Source organism: Panthera tigris, chromosome F2, assembly GCF_018350195.1.
Source record: "Panthera tigris isolate Pti1 chromosome F2, P.tigris_Pti1_mat1.1, whole genome shotgun sequence".
NCBI lineage: Eukaryota > Metazoa > Chordata > Mammalia > Carnivora > Felidae > Panthera > Panthera tigris.
In genome coordinates, this window is record NC_056676.1 from 79914198 (window position 1) to 79921465 (window position 7268).

The following is a 7268-nucleotide window of genomic DNA, read 5'->3' on the forward strand; positions in this document are numbered from 1 at the left end:
GGCTGAAGGAGTAATCAGAGAGAAGACGGACAATGGATGGAGCCTCCGTTCCGTATACCGAGAAGCTGCTGTGGGCCAGGTGTGCAGAAGTACCTTTAAGGGGGTCAGGGTCTACAACTGACCGTGAACTAGAACTTCAACTTCACTTGACCAATTTAAGGAGAAAGCAATTGTTCCAGACTGTGTCTTCCCACCAGCTCATTTATTTTCTCTGTCACAAAGCTGTACCACCAAAGTTTGATGGGGGCCAGAGGAGGTATGTGGAAACATCCTTTGTACTTCGTTTTGAGATTACAGTACACTTAACTCTACCTGTCTATCCCTAATTTGTCTTGTCCACCTTTGTGACAACTTTCACATACTTAAAGACCACGAGGTCCCCCCAGCAGGAGGACAGACTCTTCTTCCATCATTAAACAAACTACCGAGGGCCAACCTACTACAGCAGTCCGAGCAAGCTGTGAAGGACCCACAGACACGTACAGGATAATACCGAGTCCTCGTCCCTGAGCTTAACGATATTGTATTTGCCAACAGGTGCGTCTAACTCTGCATAGGACACGACCGACAGGAGGCACATCACCACTCCTATGTTTGTATACTAACTTTTATCTAGCCCTTTTCTTAGGAAATAGAGACAAAAGGAAAACAAAATGTATTAAGTTTGGATAGGACTTTGACGCTAGGCACAGAGTCCATTCGCACAAAGCTGCTTAGGAGTCGCCCCAGGACTTGGAGACCCTCCTGACGCTAGCATAAGTGAGCCAATTTCTCAGCACCAAAACAAAACGTCCAGGGGAACGTGCACCCTACGCACCCACATGTACACACTCTCCTGCTATTTGCCAAAAGCCACAAGCCCAGGGGCCATCTAAACTGCTATCCTAATGCAAAATTATTCATTTAAAATCCAAACCAAGATTCAGAAGACTTAAATGATCTCAGCATAAAACATTCAATATCCCTGAACAAAATTAGTCGTGAGGTCTTCCCAAGACCCTGAAAATCCTGAGAAACAGATCTCAGAGTCCCGAGGGGCAGGCAATCTCCCTGGCCAGCCTAAGTGGGCAGGGGATACACCCAACCCTGCTCTTGACCACAGATTCTGCCTGCTGTGAGCTGCATCTCTTTTAAAACACTCTCAAGTAGAGGTTCACTGACATCAGCAGGAAACAAAAGCTCCTGGACCCAGTGTTAAAGCAGTCGGCTGGCCCCACCCCCAGTCTGATTCAGGAGGTCAGAGGTGGGGCAGGAGCGTGCGCATTTCTATCCAGGTCCCGGGGACAGCGAGGCGAGGCGGCCACACCGGGAGAGCCTCTGCCAACAACCTAGAGTTTGCTGGAGACCATGCGCACGCGCACTTCCCCACGCAACACAGCAAGACTAGGAGGAACCTGCTGAGGAAGAACAAGCTACTCTTTTTACCCAAATATTGACTTTCCTTACCTGAGTGGAGGCAGGTGACCCGTCACTCAAAATGTTTTCTCTGAATAACAGCATAAAAGACTCGTCAGGTCAAGGGAGAGCTGGAGTGCAGAACTCGCGTTACAGCGTTAGGAAGGTGAAACCCCTCTTTTAAAATGGTTTCAGGGCATAATGTAAACCCTTGTGAAGTATCTGATGGGTCCAACCGATTAGCAAAAGATACATCAGAGCTTCTAGAGACCGGGAATCAAGGATCTTTTCTAAACCCCATTCATTTCGTGTCACCTTGAGCAATTTTCTGTCTTCAGAACATAGAATGAGTCCCAAGGAACCTATGATCAATTCCAACAAAATCATTTTTTCTAGGAAAAAAAATACACTTGAAAATTGTAAAAGGACAGAGAACTGTCTTTCTCCTGGCTCAAGTTTAATAATATATATAATCTAGAATAAGGCAGACAAAAGCAGAAACACGGATAATCCACGATGTCCCCTCATATCAAGTCCTACTTGGTTCTTAGGTAAGGTTCTTTACCAAGGCAAACAACACAGTGGACAGCTGACACAGTACGAGTTCTCTCCTTCAACAAGTATTATTGTGCCGGACGTTGGGCATGCCATAGTGTAGGAAACAAAGTTTCTGCCCTCTTGGGGCTTAAATTCTGTAAGACACACAAGGCACTACAAATACAGAAGGTATAAAACCACACCAGTCTGCCTTCGGTCCCTCAAAGACAAACACATGGTGCTTTGGTCACAAGTAGACCCAACAAGCACCTACCACTCACAGAATCGAAAGCACCAAATGGCAGAACTTTTAAGGTAGAGTATGGAGGCAGAAGGGAGATCCTAGGCACAGAAAGCCCGAAGATACAACTTTCCAGATTCTTCTGAGCTTGGTTTTAGTCCACTGGCCCCAAATAAAGGAGTACAGAGTAAGTCAACTGTTAAAAGCAGGATGGAAAATTCTAAATCGGTGAGAATGAGCACATTCATTGCAGAAACATTTCTAGAGCACCAGTGTGTTAGAGATTATAAATGCTAGGATTTACTCCAAGGGGATTAAACCTGCACGAGAAACGTGCCATTTACTTTTCCCTTACGTTACTCCTTGCTTCCCACAAAACCATATTCATAAACAACCCCCCCGGAAAAAGTCACTGACACCCCCCGAAAAAGTCACTGATGAAAAAACTGTATAAATGTGGAAATTACGAAAGCATATCCTTTAACAAATAAGAAGCATCAATCACTGCACCATACGTTACACATTTTCATTTAACAAACTCTAAATTAATTTAACATAATTAAACAATGTTGGTATGTGCGTTAAAACGTTTACCTACACTATGTTGGCCAGATCATAACTTCACCATATGAAACGGTCAGATTGAAACAGGAAATGTAACTACTTAAACTTTCCTGTGCCCTTGCACACTGTTCACTCCCACTTCAGAAGGCTGGATTGGGATCTGTAAGACCAGTGCTCCTTACTAGTCAGAGGCTGCACAGAAAGGCCAGCAGGCCTCGCCAGCCAGGATCTGCCACCTGTGGGCCAAGAGACCCACGGCAGGCTACTCTGCCTCCAGACTTCCAGTGTTTCGTCTGTAAAATGAGCAGGAGATACAGCACAAAAGCAATCGGCTCAGGTCCCATCTCCCAGAGTTGATTCCTCTGCAAAAGGGTAGTGACCCCTACAATACCACACTGTACCCACACGGGTGCCCAGCAACATTACGTGTCCTCTCCTGTCAGGGGCTAATATTGAAATGGATGACTTTTGTCACTTTTCTTGTTCTCAAAAATGAGTTAACAGTAAATGGCAACGTATATCAGTAAGATCTAGGCAGGATTATTTTAAATACAAAGCTTCTAAGTGAACGCCTTCATGTCCTGAAAACAGGTAAGCTTTGTGAGGATACTACTAGTTTTCTTCTCAAAGGCTTTCAATTGCTTAAAAGTGGGAATAGTGCCAACCAGGTGAAAATATTTATTTCATACTTTCATCTAAAAACCATTTCATTAGTGCTTACGCAAATCAGACTATAATTAACAACATGTGCTAAAAATTCCATCTAAACTGAAAGTTGAATTACATATGCTTATCTGAATTTTATTTCCATCACAGAGCCTAGCAAAAAAAAAAAAAAAAAGGAAAAACAATGCAATTGTTATAGATAGGAACAGAGAGCCTTCTTCTGCTACTTTATAATCAGAAACACATTTATGCGGTTCTGAATGGTAAGATTTGGCACAATTCCTAGAAATTAATGCCAGAAAGTGGCAGACAGGAATTTCATTTCTCCTGCACCAGGCTGCCTTTTGGGAGTCATGACATGGAAGAAAAAGGAAAAAAAAAAAAAAAAAAAAACTTTGCCAAAATGTTAGTACAGAGAAAAAGACATCAAGGGTTCAAATAATCCATTACTACACATGCTTTACAGAAGGGAAGTAAAAAAACAACTTCTTAATGTAGCTGGTTGAGGCAGTGACACACAGGTACAGCCAAAGACGACCTGGAACTGCCCTCATCCTGTCCCACCGAGGACCCTTCTAAGGACAGAGAAGCAGCTTCATGTTTGAGTGCTTACTGCATTCACAAACTTCCTGGAGTTATTACTATCGACTCAAATAAGGTCATTTACTTTGCCCAAGTTTTTAAAATTTGCATTTTAAATAATTTATATACATATCAGTAAAAATTCTCAAAGACCCACATAGCAATTTTTTGCTATTTAAGGGATTTTAATAAGGGAAGATACAGTAATGAAAATAAGTTCTTAAGCTAGAGCTTTAAGGCAAAGTAAATTACTACAGAAACTAAACTTTACTGATTTACAAGCAAAAAAATCCCTCATTCACAAATGACAAAAATAATAGAACTTTTAATTATATTGAGATTTAAAATAAGATTTTAGCTAAAACTCTGTCTAAACTGAAAATGTTTAATTTTAGAGGTACAAGATTTATATATTGAATTAAGACTCTGAATCTCATCTTTTGTTGTGCTACTTTTAAGACCATTTTTAATTATTCATTCTTGAGAGAGACAGAGTGTGAGCAGGGGAGGGGCAGAGAGAGAGAGAGACACAGAATCCGAAGCAGGCTCCAGGCTCCGAGCTGTCAGCACAGAGCCCGACACGGGGCTCGAACTCACAAACTGCGAGATCATGACCTGAGCCGAAGTTGGACGCTGAACCGACTGAGCCACCCAGGCGCCCCAAATCCGCATTTTTTAAAGGGGCTATTTTTAACAATACAATTTTGTTATTTAGACAACTTCTCCAACTTCCTGGCAAGAAAAGTTATCTGACTTGCTGAAGAACCCAATTTGAAGAACTAGGACATTAAGTTCTGTAATTTCCAACAATGAGCATGGAGTGTTAGAGAAACTCCTTTAGTTAGAAAGTACTCACTGCGGCTCCCAACTTCCAGCTTCCCCAGACGCCGCTTTGCCGCTTCCCTCACGGAACCTCACCCCTAACCTGACACAATTCACCTTCAGTGCACTGCCCGCCTGAAAAGAGGCTCAAGTCATGCGTCCTCTAGGCCTCTGCTCCAGTATTCTTTGCCCCAAACCTTAAATACTAGGTTTTGGATTCAATGTCTTTATTTATCCAAGGACTTGCTTTTTTTTTTTTTATTTTTTTTTAATTTTTTTTACATTTATTTATTGTTGAGAGACGGAGAGAAACAGAGCGTGAGGAGGGGAGGGGCAAAGAGAGGGAGACACAATCAGAAACAGCCTCTGGGCTCTGAGCTGTCAGCACAAAGCCCAACAAAGGGCTCGAACACACGAACCGAACCGTGAGATCGTGACCTGAGCTGAAGTCAGACACTTCACTGACTGAGCCACCGCCACCCAGGCGCCCCAACCGAGGACTTGCTTTTTGATGCATCACCTCTGAATAATGTGTAGGTCTCTCTATTCAGTGCATAACCTAACGTCTTCCACTGATTGGAATGTTTTAAAGACACTCATGTATTTTAAACAATCTTTTCCCGGTTTTCAATGTTGAATTGGATTATTTCATAACCGCCTAAACTACTTGATCTTGCTGCTTCTTCAACATTTAGTGCCACAAAAGTATTCAGAAGACTACTGGCAGCTCAGGTGGTACTCCCCCTCCAAGGACAGACACAAATATAAAACAATATACGTCTAAAGACGCTGAAACACAAACTTCCTTTAAAAGTTTCATGTGTCTAAATATTGCGAGGTGTCAAAAGTTATCTAGAAAGTGCAGCTGCCTGAAAATATTGCCTAGACTGTACCTCAACAAAAGGTGAATGCTAATTCACCATGTATCTTCCAATCACTTCATCCATGCTTTTCAGATTTTCAGAGATCAAACAACCGACCAGCGTTCTCGGCTGTGCCATTTGCAGGACAAGACTATTTTCTTTACCCATTATACAAATAAAATATTAGGGGTGAGGCTCTGGTATTTCATTTCAAATAGCGACGGCCTATTTTTCCAACCACGAAAATGTTTACATTCTACCTAAGAATCCCAACCACGGTCGTCTTAAGCACAGATCTCCAAACTCTTACACCGCCTTCAGCTTGAACGTATTTCAACCAATTCCCATAATTACTACAATATTACTATTATCTTAGTCTCACTGCCAAAAACCCAGCTGCAGGCTAACTATGCAAGAATGAGACACTGTTGAAATGACTCAAGAAAAATTTCTTTTTACTCTTAGTGCGTTAAGCTAAATCCTGCAATTAATAAAACCAAGGAACCACACACACACACACACACACACACACACACACACACACACACAGCCTCCTCCTGAGAAAGAAAAGGAAGCCAGGGAGAAACAGCGAGTCGTTCTTCCACCTACCCCGGCAGCAGAGCTGGGGGCTGGGGTGGGCAGAGGAGGAAACTTGGAGGCACAATGAATCAAGAGGTCCAGGGCTATCGCCCAGAAAACCACAGGGCCTCGGCAAGTTGAGCGCCAGCAGCGGGGAAGGAGCCGACCGCGATCCGGGTTCGAGGCCCGCCCTTCCCTGCCCGAGGGCCAGGGAGTCTGCATTCCGGGTCCGGGTGATGCCCCCAGGGTCCCCAAGGATTTCCCTCTTCCTCCTCCTTCCTCTCTCCCCCCTTTTGTTTTTGAGGCAATCGGCCCGCTCCCAAGGAGCCCGGCGGCTGGCCTCCCCAAGCCGCCCACCACCCCCCCACCCCGGCCTCCAGACCCTCCGCCTCTCCGAGGCCCCCGAATGCACCTCCCTCCCCACCTTCCAGGAGCCCCCCGGCCTTCTCAGTTCCCTCAAACGCCCCCCCCCCGTCTACCCGAGCCCCCCGGCCTGCCCGAGCCCGTCGGCCTCCCCACGTTTCCTGGCCTCCCCACATCTCCGTCCTCCACCCATCGCCGTCCTCCCAGAACCCGCCCCCTCGTCCTCCCCGGTCCCTGGCCTCTCCGAGCCCCCCGGAACCCCCCGTCCGCCCCACATCTCGAGCCTCCCCACAGCGTCGTCCTCCCGGGGCCCCTCCCTCGTCCTCCCCACATCCCCGGCCTCCGAGCCGCGCGCGGGAGGGGCCCGTCTCGGCCGCATCCGCCGCCCGGACCGGCTGCTCGCCCCTCGCGGCCCTCCGCCCGCGGGCCGCGGCCCTGCCAAGCCCCAGCTCCGGGAGTCGGCCCGCCCGCCCGCCCGCGCCCCGGCCCCCGCCCCGGCCCCGCACTCACTCGGGCGGCGCTGGGCGCCGGGAGGCGAGGGCAGACGACTGCCAGGCGGCGCCGCGAACGCCGGGACCGCGCTCCCTCCCACGCCTCACGCCGCGGGCGCACAGCGGTCCCGGCCCGGCAGCGGCGGTGGCGGTGGCGGCGGCGGC

At 46.9% G+C, this 7268-nt stretch overlaps 1 protein-coding gene across 3 annotated transcripts in view; it reads right to left on the reverse strand.

Annotated features, from left to right (window-relative positions):
• PTK2 (protein tyrosine kinase 2) overlaps positions 1 to 7268 on the reverse strand; it is a 257568-nt gene extending 250300 nt beyond the window's left edge. For all 3 annotated transcript variants that reach the window (XM_042973398.1, XM_042973394.1, XM_042973397.1), the window contains exon 1: positions 7123 to 7268. The gene's annotated coding sequence lies outside the window, so the exon portion shown is untranslated. The remainder of the gene's footprint in view (positions 1 to 7122) is intronic.